This window comes from Tachysurus fulvidraco, chromosome 5 (assembly GCF_022655615.1).
Source record: "Tachysurus fulvidraco isolate hzauxx_2018 chromosome 5, HZAU_PFXX_2.0, whole genome shotgun sequence".
Taxonomy (NCBI): Eukaryota; Metazoa; Chordata; class Actinopteri; order Siluriformes; family Bagridae; genus Tachysurus; species Tachysurus fulvidraco.
In genome coordinates, this window is record NC_062522.1 from 7,619,237 (window position 1) to 7,634,895 (window position 15,659).

The 15,659-nt window shown below is 38.4% G+C and overlaps 1 protein-coding gene across 1 annotated transcript in view; it reads left to right on the top strand.

The window, feature by feature from the left end:
• The first annotated feature begins 2,070 nt into the window (after positions 1-2,070).
• brinp3a.2 (bone morphogenetic protein/retinoic acid inducible neural-specific 3a, tandem duplicate 2) overlaps positions 2,071-15,659 on the top strand; it is a 68,212-nt gene continuing 54,623 nt past the window's right edge. Inside the window, exon 1 of the mRNA XM_027154476.2 lies at positions 2,071-2,568. The gene's annotated coding sequence lies outside the window, so the exon portion shown is untranslated. The remainder of the gene's footprint in view (positions 2,569-15,659) is intronic.

Consider the following 15,659-nt stretch of genomic DNA (forward strand, 5'->3'; position numbering starts at 1 on the left):
GGTGGTATTCCGTAATGTGATAAACCTAGAAATTCAGAATCAGGGAACTTATTTGAACAGATCTAAATTCATTTTTATCTCCTAATAGAATGGGGGTTATTTCATATTCACCAGGAGATTTTGAGAAAAAGCAAGCTTTTAAAGAGATAACCTCAACTACCTCGTGTGCTCAGAAGTACGGATTTCTGCAAATAGCAATATGAAAAAATTAAATCATATGCAAAATAATAAGTCACTAGGGCACTGTGGCTTAGTGGCTATCAAGATTGTCTTGCAACTTCATGATTAGGGTGTAATTTCCTTCCTCAGTGCAGTGTGTTTACATGTTCTCCCTGTGTTTCAGGGGTTTCCTCCAACACCAAAGATATGTGTTCTATCTCTAACATGTCTGTACTGTATGACTTGGTGTGTGAGTGTGTAATTGTGCCTTGAGATGGGTTGGCATTTTGTATTCACTTAGTCATTGTTCTCGACGAGACGTACACAGTTCATAGGTGTTGGAAAAAGTAAAGTCAAGAGCATTACATCACCATCTTGTCATTTTGTCAACTCATTTTTTTTTATCATGGGATAAAAAATCAATATTGAGACCAGAATCTCATAAATCTGCTAAATCAATCTGGAAAATGAAAACATGACAAAAAACATGACAAATAGTTAAACCTAAATGAGTCATGAATAGTAATATAATCAGAACGGCTGTGTATTATTGATTTCATTACGATGGACAGCTCAGACACAGAGATGTGTCACTGTGGCATTTGCACAGCAGATCCGTGTTACAGCAAATCAAGAAAAGACAAAGAGCCAGATACGGAGGCGTGCATGTGTTCCCATGGTTAAAGTATGACTGCAGTGTTCATTCTGAACAATGTCAAGTGGTACTTACTGTATATAGTCAGAAAAGGGCTTACTCTGTCTAATTTTGTATCAGGTACATGTAAGATGGTAGCAGCAGTGTATGATGCATGTTTCTTGTATTGTTCTTAAAAATTATTCTTCTTTATAAAAAAAAAAAAAAGGACCTGTGCATCAGTAAGAGATTTGTACGACCTGCCTCTGCAGTCTGACTCACTCTTGAAGCACAGATGGGGGCTAGGGTCTGGAGAGAGAAGTGTCATACCCATACACACCAAGGGACAGCTCTGAATGCCAGCTGTGATATGAGGCAACTATAGATCTGCTGGCTTTGATTATCTTACACAGATATAGAACGAATCCATTCATATTATGGCAAAGATTCTTAGAAATTGGCAAATAAAATCTCACAAAAATCTTTTTTTTTTTTCAAATTTTCAAATGAGATTTTGTAACATGGATCATTTTCATCTGGTCACACATTCCCTTATGCTTTAATATTTAGTAATCACTTTGTCCTAGCCAGTGTATCAGTGGAATGACATCGTGTGAGGTTATCGTGTGAATACACACTGAATGGTACAAGGGATATCTCTATTGTAGGACACCAAACATACACACACTCGCACACTTATTACACATAGGGGGGAAAAAATAACACCACCAATTTATCTGCCATGTTTTTAGGAGGTGGGAGGAAACTGGAGAACCCTCGGAAAACCCAAAGAGAACTGATGCAGGACTTATATACTGTATATAAAATCACCCTAAATCAGAACCTGAAGCTGTAAGGTGGAAATGTTTCCCATATTATTCACATGATATATATGACGTGTAGATTTTGATAACAAACAAACAAACAAACAAATAAAGTTCTCCAGCATATGTACAGTATATCCGACTATGTGGGATGCTGTCGGCATTCGAAGCCCAGCATTGCTGTTCTCAAATAAAAAGGAGCTTTAGCTCTCAAAGTCGTTATCATTCCTTCCTCGTCAACGGTCTTGCCGGTCTTCATTCGCCAGAAATCCGTTACAGAGAACTACTTGTGCTTTAAACATGTGACCAAGCGTGAGAGGGGGCGACGAAAGACCTCGCACCCGCGTCTACTGGAGACTATCCGCTCGGATGCATCTCTCTCTCTCTCTCTCTCTCTCTCTCTCTCTCTCTCTCTCTCTCTCTCTCTCTCTCACTCACACACACACACACACACACACACACACACACACACACACACACACACACACACAAACACACACACACACACACGATGCCGGAGTAGTAGGGTCAGCCAAAGAAGCGCTTTTGCTGACTTTCTAACGGAATATCAAAGACGAGCGTTTTACGCACAAGGCTCCATCGCTTTCTTTAGTGCACACGGTGTCTCTTCTTCAACGTTTTTAAAGGATAACCCATTTTTATTTGTTATATGAAAGGCTGTTGGCTACCAGGAACATCCAAGTCGCTATCACCAAGCGCAGCATCATGGACGCGGTTCCTTACCGAAGTTGGCAAGCGTGAGAGCGCGAACGCGGAGTGAAAAGCGCAGTCGGGTTTGTCTCCATTGCGAACTCATTACAGTGCGTGTCATTATTCCTTAAGCCAAATACACGCATGAAGAATCTCGTTAAACTGGAAATGGCTGATGAGCAAATTTGGAGCACAAATGGGACGCGCTCAGATGAACTTTGAATGGGGCTCTTTGTCGGGGTGAGTTGGGGCAATTTCTTTCCTATCCTGTTATCCCGAACATAGATGTACAGTAATAGCAACATGGACTTTGTGACTTTATGCTGCGTAATGCTGCATGTTCAGAACAATGTATACGATAGTCATAAAAGGTATACATACACACACACACACACATATATATATATATATATATATATATATATATATATATATATATATATATATATATATATATATATAAAACCACCAGAAACCACATTTTGTTTTATTATTATTATTTTTTTTTATTAAATTATTTATTTGTTTTTATTTATGCTCGGAATTCAAGCTGGTCGGGTCTAACATACTCCAGCTGTCAACTAACCATGTCCTGAAGTGGTATTACTGTGAAACTGGTCTCCCAATAATCAGTTAATACCTCCAGATACTATTAGCAATGATCCTGTGCATGCCTTAATTCCATTCCACTGGAGCCTATAGCACATGAATAACAGGAAAGAGACAGGGTACTATTACTATTACACATCTTAACTGAGCTTCTGAGCAGGAACTCTAATCACTTGAAGAATGTTCATGTCCATGTGATATATGATATAAGATCTATGCTGTATATTCGCTTCCTTTCTCACTCTTTAACCCTTTCTCTCAGTCTTGCTTTCAGAATTCAGCTCAATGCACTGTGGCTTTATTGGTTTGACTGGATAGATTATAATAGTGTCAGATCATTAGGAAGTAATGAGAGCATTAACAATAAAAGCAATATTTGTGGATCAACTGCAAACAACAGTACCAACAAAACTGATACTGATAATACTAATAAAAACAACAGGTATATTAGCATTATCAGTAATAATAGCAGTAGGGTAGAAGCTGAGAACAGAAGGTCAGTGATACTTACTGTGATTCTCTCTATATGTCTTTCTCTCTCTCTCTCTCTCTCTCTCTCTCTCTCTCTATCTATCTATCTATCTCATTGTTTTTCTCATCTATGTCTTATTATGCATTCTATTTTCTCTTTCCCTGTTTCTTGTTCTCTCTCTCTCTCTCTCTCTCTCTCTCTCTCTCTCTCTCTCTCTCTCTCTCTCTCTCTCTCTCTCTCTCTCCCTCTCTCTCTCTCTCTCTCTCACTCACACTCATTCACTCACACACACACACACACACACACACACACACACACACACACACACACACACACACACACACACACACACACACACACACACAGGCGCACGCTTTGTTGATATTCCTCCAGACATCCAAATACCCAACAGGGAAGAGCTGACTTGTGTCAAGTGTTAGTGATGCATGAAGTACAAGCTTCAAACTTTCCAAACAGCATATGTCCAGCGACCGATTTGTTTAAATATACCCTTTTAAACCTCCCTGAATGAGGGGAAGATAAACAGAAATTTTGATAACCTAGGAAACTTACATGAATAAATGCTCAACTAAGCCTGGAATCGAATGAAGCTTTATAAGGCACCGAACAGAGACAATCATATAAAAACCCACATAATAATAGTGTACAGTAAATAAATAACGTAGGTGCATGAATGCAAATAGATAAATTGGATAAGAATTCCTGCTGACAGTAAACCATAATATATTATTTTCATCAAGAAGGAATGAGGAGTTGAATCATAAATCACATGCTGTGTATTTATTGGCAGCTCTGTAGAAGGGTGTGTAATGTAGGGATTTGGCAAGATATTGTGCAGTACATCAACTTGGGTTGTCACAGATGGAGCAAATGCATTGCAGCAAACTGTGTGTGATTTTTCTATAGCCAGTGGAAAGAGTGTAGCAGCCAATGCCCAGTGAGGATTTTAGCTGAGTGCTGTTATGTGCCTGTTTATTACACACAGTAGGCTCACTCTTCAACTTTCTAAAGACTTAGTCTAAAAGCCTGCACAATCTATGGCTTACATTGTGCTGGGAATGCTCACCTTTTATTTTATTTTCAGAGATTTTTATAAAAGCAATAAAAGATGCCATTAAACAATTGTGCCTGTGTTGAATATTAGGTATATGCAATACATCAAAAACATTAGAAAGAAAATCAATTGGAGAGCTCATGGACAGAAATGTTTTATTAGATCTTGGCATAGAATTGACCTAGAGACTCAGGGGCGAGTTGGCACCATTGTAAGATTTTAATTATTTTTATTATATGTTAAGCACTCGACGATTATTTAGCCGGTATACTTCCTACATACTGTATTGTCATGCGTACACGAGTTGTTCCTTTTATTCGATACGAGCGTATAATATCAGACGTTTGCATTAAACCAGGTGCTGCTGAGAAATCCGCACAATTCTAACTTCACATGTTTTAGTTCAGGTTCCACGCTCGGAAAGCACAGAAATGCCAAAGATATGCGGTTCCATCAGACAAATCCAACGTTAAAGCAAAATATAGTACAATAATTACTATGTGTGGTATATATTTGAAAATATGGAACTTTCATTGGAAGTCTAACATTCATATCGTCAGAAGCGCACACAGATAAACAATTGAAATACATAACATGATGTACAGTAGCATGAGAAAACTGGCAGGACTGAGATAGAAAAGGCATGCACCCTTTAATTTCCAGTCTCATAAAATGTATTTTATTCAATGGACGATTCAGATTAATTTGCTTTATTTCTTTTTTCAGCAATCATGGAGTTCCAAATCGACAACCACCTTTTGTTACCGTTAACGATCTGGCATGCCTCTATAGCATGTGCTTGTATGATTGTAACAGGTGTTATACTTGCAGGTCACACCCATGCTTCCTCACCATCTTGCAAACTGTAGCAGAACCTAAGGGAATATATCCAAAATGTCTCCAACCTGCACCCAAATCCCGCTGGACATAATAAAGTAACGAAGTCAGGAAAAACATATGTGGGAACTGCAATTGTGCAACTGTGCTGGCTCTCCCCTATTGTATTTTGCATGTTCTGTCTGCGAGATATAAATTTCATTGTTCATACTTCTCTATGCAGAAAAGCCACCAGCACAACTGCAGTGAGAGTCTGGATAATTCATATTCTTTACTGTGGGCACATGTAACTGTGTCTGTGCTCAGCAGAGATAATAGTCTCAACAGGATCTCAGCTATGCCCTTTTTTCGGTTTTAAGAGGTAGAAAAGACCTTTGCAGCATACAGGATAAACACAAATGGTAGCTAGCATGGCCCACTTTTCCTCAAGGGCTCATTTAGTCCATTCAAATGGTTGCAGCTAGAGATCAGAAACCATGAGAGGTGGACAAATGCCCTTCTTAGCCAAGTGAAGGTGTCACACTGTGCCTTGCTGAAGCCCTTTTCTTCAAATGGTTATCTACAGGTAAAGTGTCTCTCTAACAAGCCCTCAGATTAATGAATGACTCGTGCGTGAAGGCTCCACTGCGGCTATTGTAAGAGATCACAAATCCCAGGGTGAGCGAGTGATTGGCTGAACATGAAGCAGGCAGTCAGGCCTGAGCAGAAGAGAGGCTTTGTGCTGAGCAGCCATAGCCCATTATTTTATGATAATGAGCAAAACTGGCAGATCACTGAATTTGTCCTGACTTTCGGCTTTATGCGAGACATATGAGACCAAAGAAGAGCTTAGGAAGATTGGCTTGCTGATTAAAGCTTTAAAACAATGACTTCCAGGAACTGTAATGAAGAATGCTTTTAGACTGCAGACTCTCATCAGTGTATAGAAGAATAATGAGTATGAAAGTATGAAAAAATGGAACCGATTATTAACACTTTCATGCATTATATACATATCAGCCTTAACATTAAAACCAAATCTCGTTACAACGGCACTTTTGTAGGAGTGGGATATTTTAGGTAGCATGTGGACATTCATTCATTCATTTTCTACCGCTTATCCGAACTTCTCGAGTAACGGGGAGCCTGTGCCTATCTCAGGCGTCATCAGGCATCGAGGCAGGATACACCCTGGACGGAGTGCCAACCCATCGCAGGGCACACACACACTCTCATTCACTCACACACTCACACACTACGGACAATTTTCCAGAGATAGCATATGGACAGTCATTTCTTAAAGTTGATGTGTTGGAAGCAGGAAACGAAGGCAAGTCAGCAGAGGTATTGAGATGCTCAGGGCAATGTTCTACCAGGAAACCTTGTTTCCCAGCAATTATATGGATGTTACTTGTTACTTGAGACAAGTACCACCTACTAAATCATTGTTGCATATCAAGTACACTCCTTCATGAGAATGGTATTTCTTAATGGCATTGGCCTCTTTCAGCAGGATAATTTAGGAATTAAAGACCATGACAAAGAGGTGCAGACTTGTCGTCCGAATTTTCCAGACCTCAATCTGACCAAATATCTGTTGGATGTGCTGGACAAACAAATCTGACCCATGCAGATGCCAGCTAGAAGCTTTTTGTCATAATCCCAGATACCGCGGCACACTGTCAGAGGTTTGGTAGCGTCTATGCCTTAATGAATCACTCGCTCACTCATTTTCTACTGCTTATCCGAACTACTCGGGTCACAGGGAGCCTGTGCCTATCTCAGGTGTCATTGGGCATCAAGGCAGGATACACCCTGAATTGAGTGCCAGACACACACTCTCATTCACTCACGCAATCACACACTACAGACAATTTTCCAGAGATGCCAATCAACCTACTATGCACGTCTTTGGACCAGGGAAGGAAACCGGAGTACCCGGAGGAAACCCCCGAGGCACGGGGAGAACATGCAAACTCCACACACACAAGGCGGAGGCGGGAATCGAACCCCGACCCTGGAGGTGTGAGGCAAACGTGCTAATCACTAAGCCACCGTGCCCCCCCTTCAGTTTATTTTTATTTTTTTATGCAGAAACCTTAACGAGAAATGCCCAACATGTATCCAATCTGGTACTGTGAGCCCTGTTAGATTGACAGGAGCAGCAAGAATCTATAAAGTAATAAATATCAGGATAAAAGTAACCCTGGAGTGAGCTAGAGGTCATTCATAAGTAATATATTTAAAAACTCAGCCTTAAATTAATGAACAGTTTTCAGACCTGTCAAAAGTACCTGGCAGATTTGGGAAAAATCCTAATAAAGGGGTAAAACAATATGTTTCCGTGATAAATTTGCAATGCATTTTAGCTCTAAGAGCAGTTGTTAAACCTGTAAAAGCCTAGGGGTGATTCAGAGGACATCTATGTCACTAAAAAATAATCACAAACAACTCTAAATGGCTGGCCAGGATTTAATGGCACAATTGAGTTAATGTGTTTGAAATATTTCGTGCCAACAAGCTTTTAAATGCTATTGTCTCAGTTTCTGAAGGAATGCATTTATTGTGGACTTACTGAGAGAAGCAGTCACCTTGTTTATAAAAGAAATAATTGAGTATCTACTCTCTGATACTTGCCCATATTTAACCATTAAATATCGCTCTCCAGTTGGCACATCATCCAAGCCTTATTTCTAAGCTATGCTTACTGCTTAAAGTCTGCATGTGCTGTTTAAATCTATACCTGAGTGAGACGCAAAGTAACATAATGTAGTTTTGTAAAGAGGAATGGTCAAAAATTCCTCTAGAACGTTGTACAGGTCTGGTAAAAAAGCTACCAAAAGCGTTTGCTTGCAGTTCTTGCTGCCAAAGGAGGTTTGATGTTTCCTCCTGCACTGTGAATGTTTAATGGGTGTGTTCAATAAAGTCACAAGAAATGTGAATAGTTTGTCTGTTATCAGCTTATTGCTGTAAATAAGTGGCATTCACTAAATTCCAGGGGTTTCGTTACCACAACGTAAAGTGGTCGTGTTTCGAGAGGTCTTGGAAAAACGCCCTCTTTCAAAAAAAGAGCATAATACGAAGGTCATACAGGTAGATTTATTTTAGAAAACAAAACAAATAAACCAAAAACTACGGTTATGGTTAGGGTTAGGGTTAACGTTAGATTATCAAATAGGCCACGCCTACACGATGACGCAATATCTGTTATGCTGTTCTGAAATCCCTGGAAATAAGTGCCTGCCTAAATAAGATGAGGATCAGATCTCATTTTATGGCAAATTACAGCAGAAAATGGTTCACATATTTTTCTTGCGACTGAAAAAGGAGAACATTGAACTTCATCATTCTACAGTGAGAAGGATGCCAAACTTCCAAGCAAACCTTCCAGTGTCCCAGCAAATTCATCCACAAGGATTTACCATATTCAGGACAATGATCCACCAGCTAATCAATATCTAACTGGCTAAAGAAGGAAGAAATGAAGATGATGCTCTGGTGGAGTCATAGTTCAAACCTCAACCCAGATGAGATACTCTGGAGGGATCTTTAAAGAGCTGTACATAAACAAATGTCCTCAAACATTGATGATCTGAAGCAATGTTGTAAAACATCATAAATCTAACTGAATTCTTGGGTGTACTTTTTTCCCCCCATCTGTTTTCTGAATGTTCTCTTAATCTTGCAGAAAAAAGACCACTTTCTGAAATGTGTTGTGTTTTTTGTGGTCATGTGAAGTACTTTGATTGTAGAAGTGGTAGAAGACCACAAAACTGTTATTTAAGCCCTGATAAAGAAACACAGAAGGGTGTGTGTTCTTTACTATTGTTTATTAATGGACTAATAGATATTAAACTGCTTTAGCTCTGAAACATTTGCCGGATGTCTGGTGTGAACTGCTCTCTTGAGGTCATTCCACAGCATCTCTGTGGAGTTACGGTCTGGGCTCTGACTGGGCCACTCTAAAAGGTGTATTTTGTTTTTCTTATGCCAGTCTGTGGTGGATTTACTTCGATACTTATTTACTTCGATCTCCCAACTTCTACTAAGATTCAGTTTGCGGATGGCCACCTTGAGATTATCCTGTAGGATAACTTGGGAATTGATTTTCCCCTAGATGATGGCAAGTGATACAGGCCATGAGGCAGTAAAGCAAGCCCAAATCATGATGTTCCCTCCATCACACTTTAACGTTGGTATGATGTTTTGATGTTGGAAAGCTGTGCTCTTTTTGCACCATACTGTACATACTGCTGAGTATTCTTCACGAACAATTCAACTTTTGCTTCATCAGTCCATAAAACATTTTCTAGTAGCACTTTGGATAGCTAAGGTGTTCTTTGGCAAACTTCAGGCACGAGCAATGTTTTTTTCGGGAGAGCACTGGCTTCCTCCATGGTGCACTGCCATAAAAAACATGCCTGTTCAAAGACTTGCATATGGTAGATTCGTGAACAGAGATGTTTGCCAGTTCCAGTGAGTTTTCAAGCCTGTAGCTGTTACTCGAGAGTTCTTCTTTAAGTCATTGAGGATTCTGAATTGTGCTTTAGGTGTCATCTTGGCTGGGCACCTACTTCTAGGAAGAGTAGCCACAGAATTAAACCATCTCCATTTATAGACAATTTGTCTAACTGTTGACTGTTTAACTGTTGATGGATATCTAAACACTTTGAGATTTTTTTATGGCCCTTTCCAGCCTTATGGAGATCAACTACTCTTGATCACGTGTCTTCAGAGAGCTCCTTTTTGTTATGCATCTTTCATCGAACAGCAATTTTAAAATGTTTGAGTGTCTTTTTTTTGTCCCCATCTGGTTTCTGAATGTTGGTTTAGTGTTTAGTGCTGAGGGATGTTTCCCAAAAATAACTAGCTTAGAGCTTATTCAACGTAATGCCTTTTTGGTTATTTAGCAATGAGCTTTTTTGCTGTACGATGCTTTTGGGAAACCCAAGCCAAGCTTAACCTCATCAGCAATTTTTAAAATTCATAATAACAAATCCCACACTTCCTATAAGCTTAAGAATTGACTATTGATTGTTTCAAGGGCAGGCTTAAAAAAATGTGACTATGGTCCCAGGATTTTAAGAAGGTCCCAAGGATGGAATATGCACTAGAGGTTGTGTGACTTTATTTACTTACTTATTAGTAGTAATAATTTTTTACATAATTAAAGCAACAACAACAACAAAAAAAAAAAGATTCAGGACATCATAGGTAAATGCTGATAAACAACAAATGACATGTAAAGCTGCTCTTCAGTTTACAGTCATACATAATAAAAGGATGATGTGGATGATGTAGGTGGATCAGCTGAATTTATTCAGAGAGTCTGCAGTATGGAAGCTTGAGTCCTTCCACAGCAGAAACTGGGACATTTTTCCATGCTAATAATGACCCAGGGCTTGAAAAGCCATATTCAGCTCCAGCCTTGGAAGTGCCATAGGCACTCTAATCTAGCTGAGTGGGATTAGATAGTGATGTTCATGCAATGCTGGTCTCAATGGAATTGGCAATACCACAGTGTCAGAATTTTATTTGCAATTTATGTAGCTGTACGACAATAATAACTGACGGAGCACACAGGATTAGTTACAATTCCTTCAGGAAAAGTGGGAACAAGACTTAAAATATAAAATAAAGTGATTATGAAATTTAATTTAGACATATACAAAGTATATGTTTTTATTAATGTTTGATTGCATTTACCATACACTGTATGCTAATCTATATCCTTACAGAATATATAGTGAAGGTAATAGTAGAGCACCCTGTGCATTCTCTAGCACATATATGTGTGTAGAAAAGTTCTCCAACCTGATACCGTACTTCTATGGCCACTCGATGTTAGGGCGATAAAACGATAACGATATGTATCGCGATAGACACGTGATCGATATCAATAAAGAAATGGGTTCGATAAAACATTCGATAATTTTTATTCTTCTTCGTTAGAAATAGAGGTTGTGAAGCAAGTTTGGTTGCATTAACAAAGGCACTCGCTCTCTGGTAACCTAGCAGCATAGGGAGTGACACGCTATCAGCCAATCATGTAACAGTATCATGTTTGGTTGTGCCATATCATTGTCTCGTGCTGGTCTGCTGGATTCCTCTTCAGTAACCGGCGACTGATGGGCAGAAAATGAGCCGCGGCGAGCGAGGTAATTGTAAATAAAAGAGGGAAAGTCAGCTCGCCAGTATGGCAGTTTTTTCGGTATTATAAATCTGACCGTAGTCAGACCAATGTCGTCTGCAAATTATGCAATAGCACTAAACTTGCAATAAATTCTCAGGTTTCTCTATGTTTATATTTAACACTTTGCACTATTTTATTACACTTGACTAAGCATTTCTTACATTTTCTTTCATTTTGCACCTTAAATGTTAAGACATAATTGACGTGTTCATTGTGACTTTAGACTTATATTTACATTATAATTATTTGAGTTTTCCTGGTTGTTGACATTTTTGTTTTAATAACTGAGGGGATTATGATCAGAGGAAGGTTAAGTTTATAAATAAAATAAATAAAAATGTTTAAATGTAATATATTTTTCTCCTGGTCCTTATGGGTCATAAAAATATCAATAATTATCGATATCGACCGATGTGAAACACTGATATCGTGATACAGTTTTCAGCCATATCGCCCAGCCCTACTTGATGTAGATAAAGATGCTTAGACACAGCTTGGACATACTGTACATGGGATTGCTTTAGATGGTACCACATAAAATAGAAGCCATGAAGAATACTTTGGCCTGGAATTGACATTAAAAGGTTTGGCTCTCAAGTCTCTTAGTGAACAGTTGATTATTTTAACAAGATAGATTATTTATAATCACATATTTATAATAGGTGTCACCAAGATGAAGATGGGTTCACTTTCAACTCTGGTTCCTCTGAAGATTTCTTCCCGATCTTATATCAGGGAGTTTTTTTTTTTTTTTTACTTTTCTTGTCGCCATCACTTCTAGCTTTCTAAATAGATTCAATACATGTAAATGTAACATTTTTAAGCTGCTTTGTGACAATATCCATTTTAAAAACCGTCATAGCCATCAAATTGAACTGAATTGAATTTCTAACACATTTTGGTGCAGAATGTTTAAGTTCTGAAATCTTAGCCTCTCACTCACACTCCAGGCATTAAAACTGTGTGGTTTAAGTGCCACAAATGAACCATAATAATCATTGCACTCAAGGGAAGTGTAGGCGTCTTGCACCATTTGCACCAGGTCTTCTTGGTCATGTATTTTTAAGAGATACCTACATGCACTTTCGCCAAGTTTTATCTGTACTTTTCTCTTGTGCTGCTGCAAGACGTACAATGATATTCAGCCAAATAAAAATGCAAAATGAAGAACTTTATGAGCAAAAGTGCAATAATTAAAACCCATCTCTTTTTTTTTTCATTATCATCTCAACCTCAAGCTAAACGGTTTGTTTTATTGGAGGAATAATCAGGACTTTGTCATGTTACACACATTTTTACAGTATTTCAACGAACTCTTACATTTAATATCCATGGGTAATTGGTTGAATGCATATGAATATACATCATTTTTATAGCAGTAGCCATAAAAAGAACACCTCAGATGATGCAATTCATTGCCCATATCCCATATGATCCTATAAGGCACTGTCTTGAAATAAATGAGAGAGAAAAAAGAAAGAGAAAGTACTGAAAATTGCTTCAAAATCCAATTGTGTTTATTTTCATTTTTCATTTATAATTATGAATAAGACCACTAGACACTCAAGGGACCCCCTCTCACTCCAAACTCCCCACCCCCCAAATTCATTATTAATGATTGTTAAGAACACTTGCATTCATTGTACACTTCAGCAAGCTTTTCATCTGGGGTCTCATGTGTATTTATTTAGTTTTTTTCCCCCCGTTATTTATATCGCACAAGCTTCCCTCTTTCTCATAGCGGCAGCCAGATTAGACAGCATATCTGATGCAATATTTATTCAATCACATGACAGCTATGTAATATCTACGTTTCATTTACTGTGTTTTATTGCCTTTCGTGTGAAGATCCACTTTGATACGATTCAACCATGTTCATCTTTAGCTATGTGTTTATCACCTTGTCTTAATTAAAACTTTTTAGTCCAACTACCATGTCAAATTCACCATGTATCCCTCCTCCCAGACAATGAATACTGAAGAAACAAGTTGTGTTACAGTTCTTGTGTAAGTGAGTCCATCAACTCAGTTGCAATTTTATTTTTTATTTTTTATTTTATTTTTTTTTTTCAGATGAGATACTGGAACAGACGGTCAGAGTCAAAAGCAGCCCACACACTTGTGTTCTTGTTTTATCCCTTTAAATATCGTTCAATTAAATACCTTCGAGAACTCTCAAGCTTCTTTAAGGCCACTTAGAAAGAACGAAAGGGAAAATAAAAGTTCAGTGTCGTTTATTTGGTGCTGGCATGAATCTCCTGTGCAGAGTCAAGCTAACCTGTGTGGGTAGCTGCTGATGGCTGGTGTCGATGGGCCAGAAGTGATTTCTGAGTCAAAGAAAGTAGTCCATGAGAGAAAACATCTTTTCTCTTTTTTTTATATATATATATATATATATATATATATATATATATATATATATATATATATATATATATATATATATATATATAAAACCATATAACCATATTGCAGAAAAGTTGTTAATGGTAAGGGCCATCTGATATAAATGTGCTAGCAGGGATAAGTTTTCCTATCCAGAAAAAAAACATTAGTTTATGGTTTCATTTTCAGCATCTAGATCAGGGCCTGTATTCATTAAAATTCTTAGTGTAAAGAGTTTCTCCTGCTGACGAAATTCTAATAATATTCTTATAAATGTGGGAGTTTCCCCTTAAAATGAAATAGAAGATCATAGTTAAGATAAGTTATTCATAAAGCACCTTAAACCTTAAAAGAGTTCAAAATAGTCAAAAAGGGTTAGGAGAAGTGAGGAGGACTTTTAAGAGGCTTAAGAGTTTCTTCAGCCGAGGAGAAAATGGCCAAAAGATGAAGAGGGACAATTAGTGTATTGTATACAATATTTAATAATGATAGTGAGTTAATAAAATGATACAGATTAGATCATGTAGGGATTTTATTTATTTATCTATTTATTGTAGGGATATTGACTTTTGTGACAATATTAGATATAACATCTCCATCACACTGGTGTACTGTGTATATATATATAGCATGTTTGTCACACTTTATTGTTTCAGATCAAACAAATTTTAATATTTGTCAAATATAACACAAGTAAACACAACATGCAGTTTTTAAAAGAAAGTCTTTATTACTAAGGGAAATCCACACCTACACCGCACCGCGCCCCCTCACTGGGGCTGCCTCAGGACCTGGAAGACTTGCAGTGATAAATGCAACCATGAATTCTGCTGTCTACCATATTCCTGAAGGACAACATGTTGGCCATCTGTTTGTGACCTCAACCTGAAGCAAACTTCTGCAGCAGGACAATGATCCAAAACACACCAGCAAGTCCACCTCTGAATGGCTGAAGAAAAACAAAATGAAGACTTTGGAGTGGCCGAGTCAAAGTCCTGACCTGAATCCTACTGAGATTTTAGGGCCTTTTACACCTGGTCACTTCATGTGTTTTCTCTGATCCGATAGCTATCTGATTTGTTAAAACTGTTCCATTTACATTAGGCCACATAAATGCGTCTTGGCGAATCTCTCCTCACACCCAAAATGTAAATATATTTTACCTCATTTACAGGGTAATTGAAATGGAACACGTTTTGGTGTATGCGGTTTTCAGAATGCAATAAAAAAGGAAGACGAATAAACTTGTTACGACGGTTATGCTACAAAAAACAGCATTTATGGTTTGCTGCATTTTCACTGGCGACAGCAGTGCATTTTAAGACGCAACGAGACACCTGGGTGAAAGATTGGAGCCAACACTTGCGAGTTACGTACTTCCGTTTGGGAGGAGTATAGCGCTGACGTATGTCACTTGAACAACCACATTCATTTACAAATTTTACATTTTACAGTTTAATCTGAAATGCGTCAAAGACCACCTCCTGATGTGATTTAAACGATCGGATTTATATCCGTCTCAGTCGCGGCCAGGTCAGGACGCAATGCAAGGTCCGATGCAACCCAAGGCAGTGCTGGAGGTATTCTGGGCCAGTAAATAGGGACAGGAGGTAGAGGGGCTGGCAAAGCCATTGAAATAAACCACAAGACAGATAACACAGGAGAACTGGTTGGTTCAGGCCAGGCAGAGAGTTCAGGACTATCCCTCTTGGACTGGACAGAGTGTCTATAGAGCTTGGGCGTAACCATATTAGCTGGGCTACATGACCCAGAACATTCCG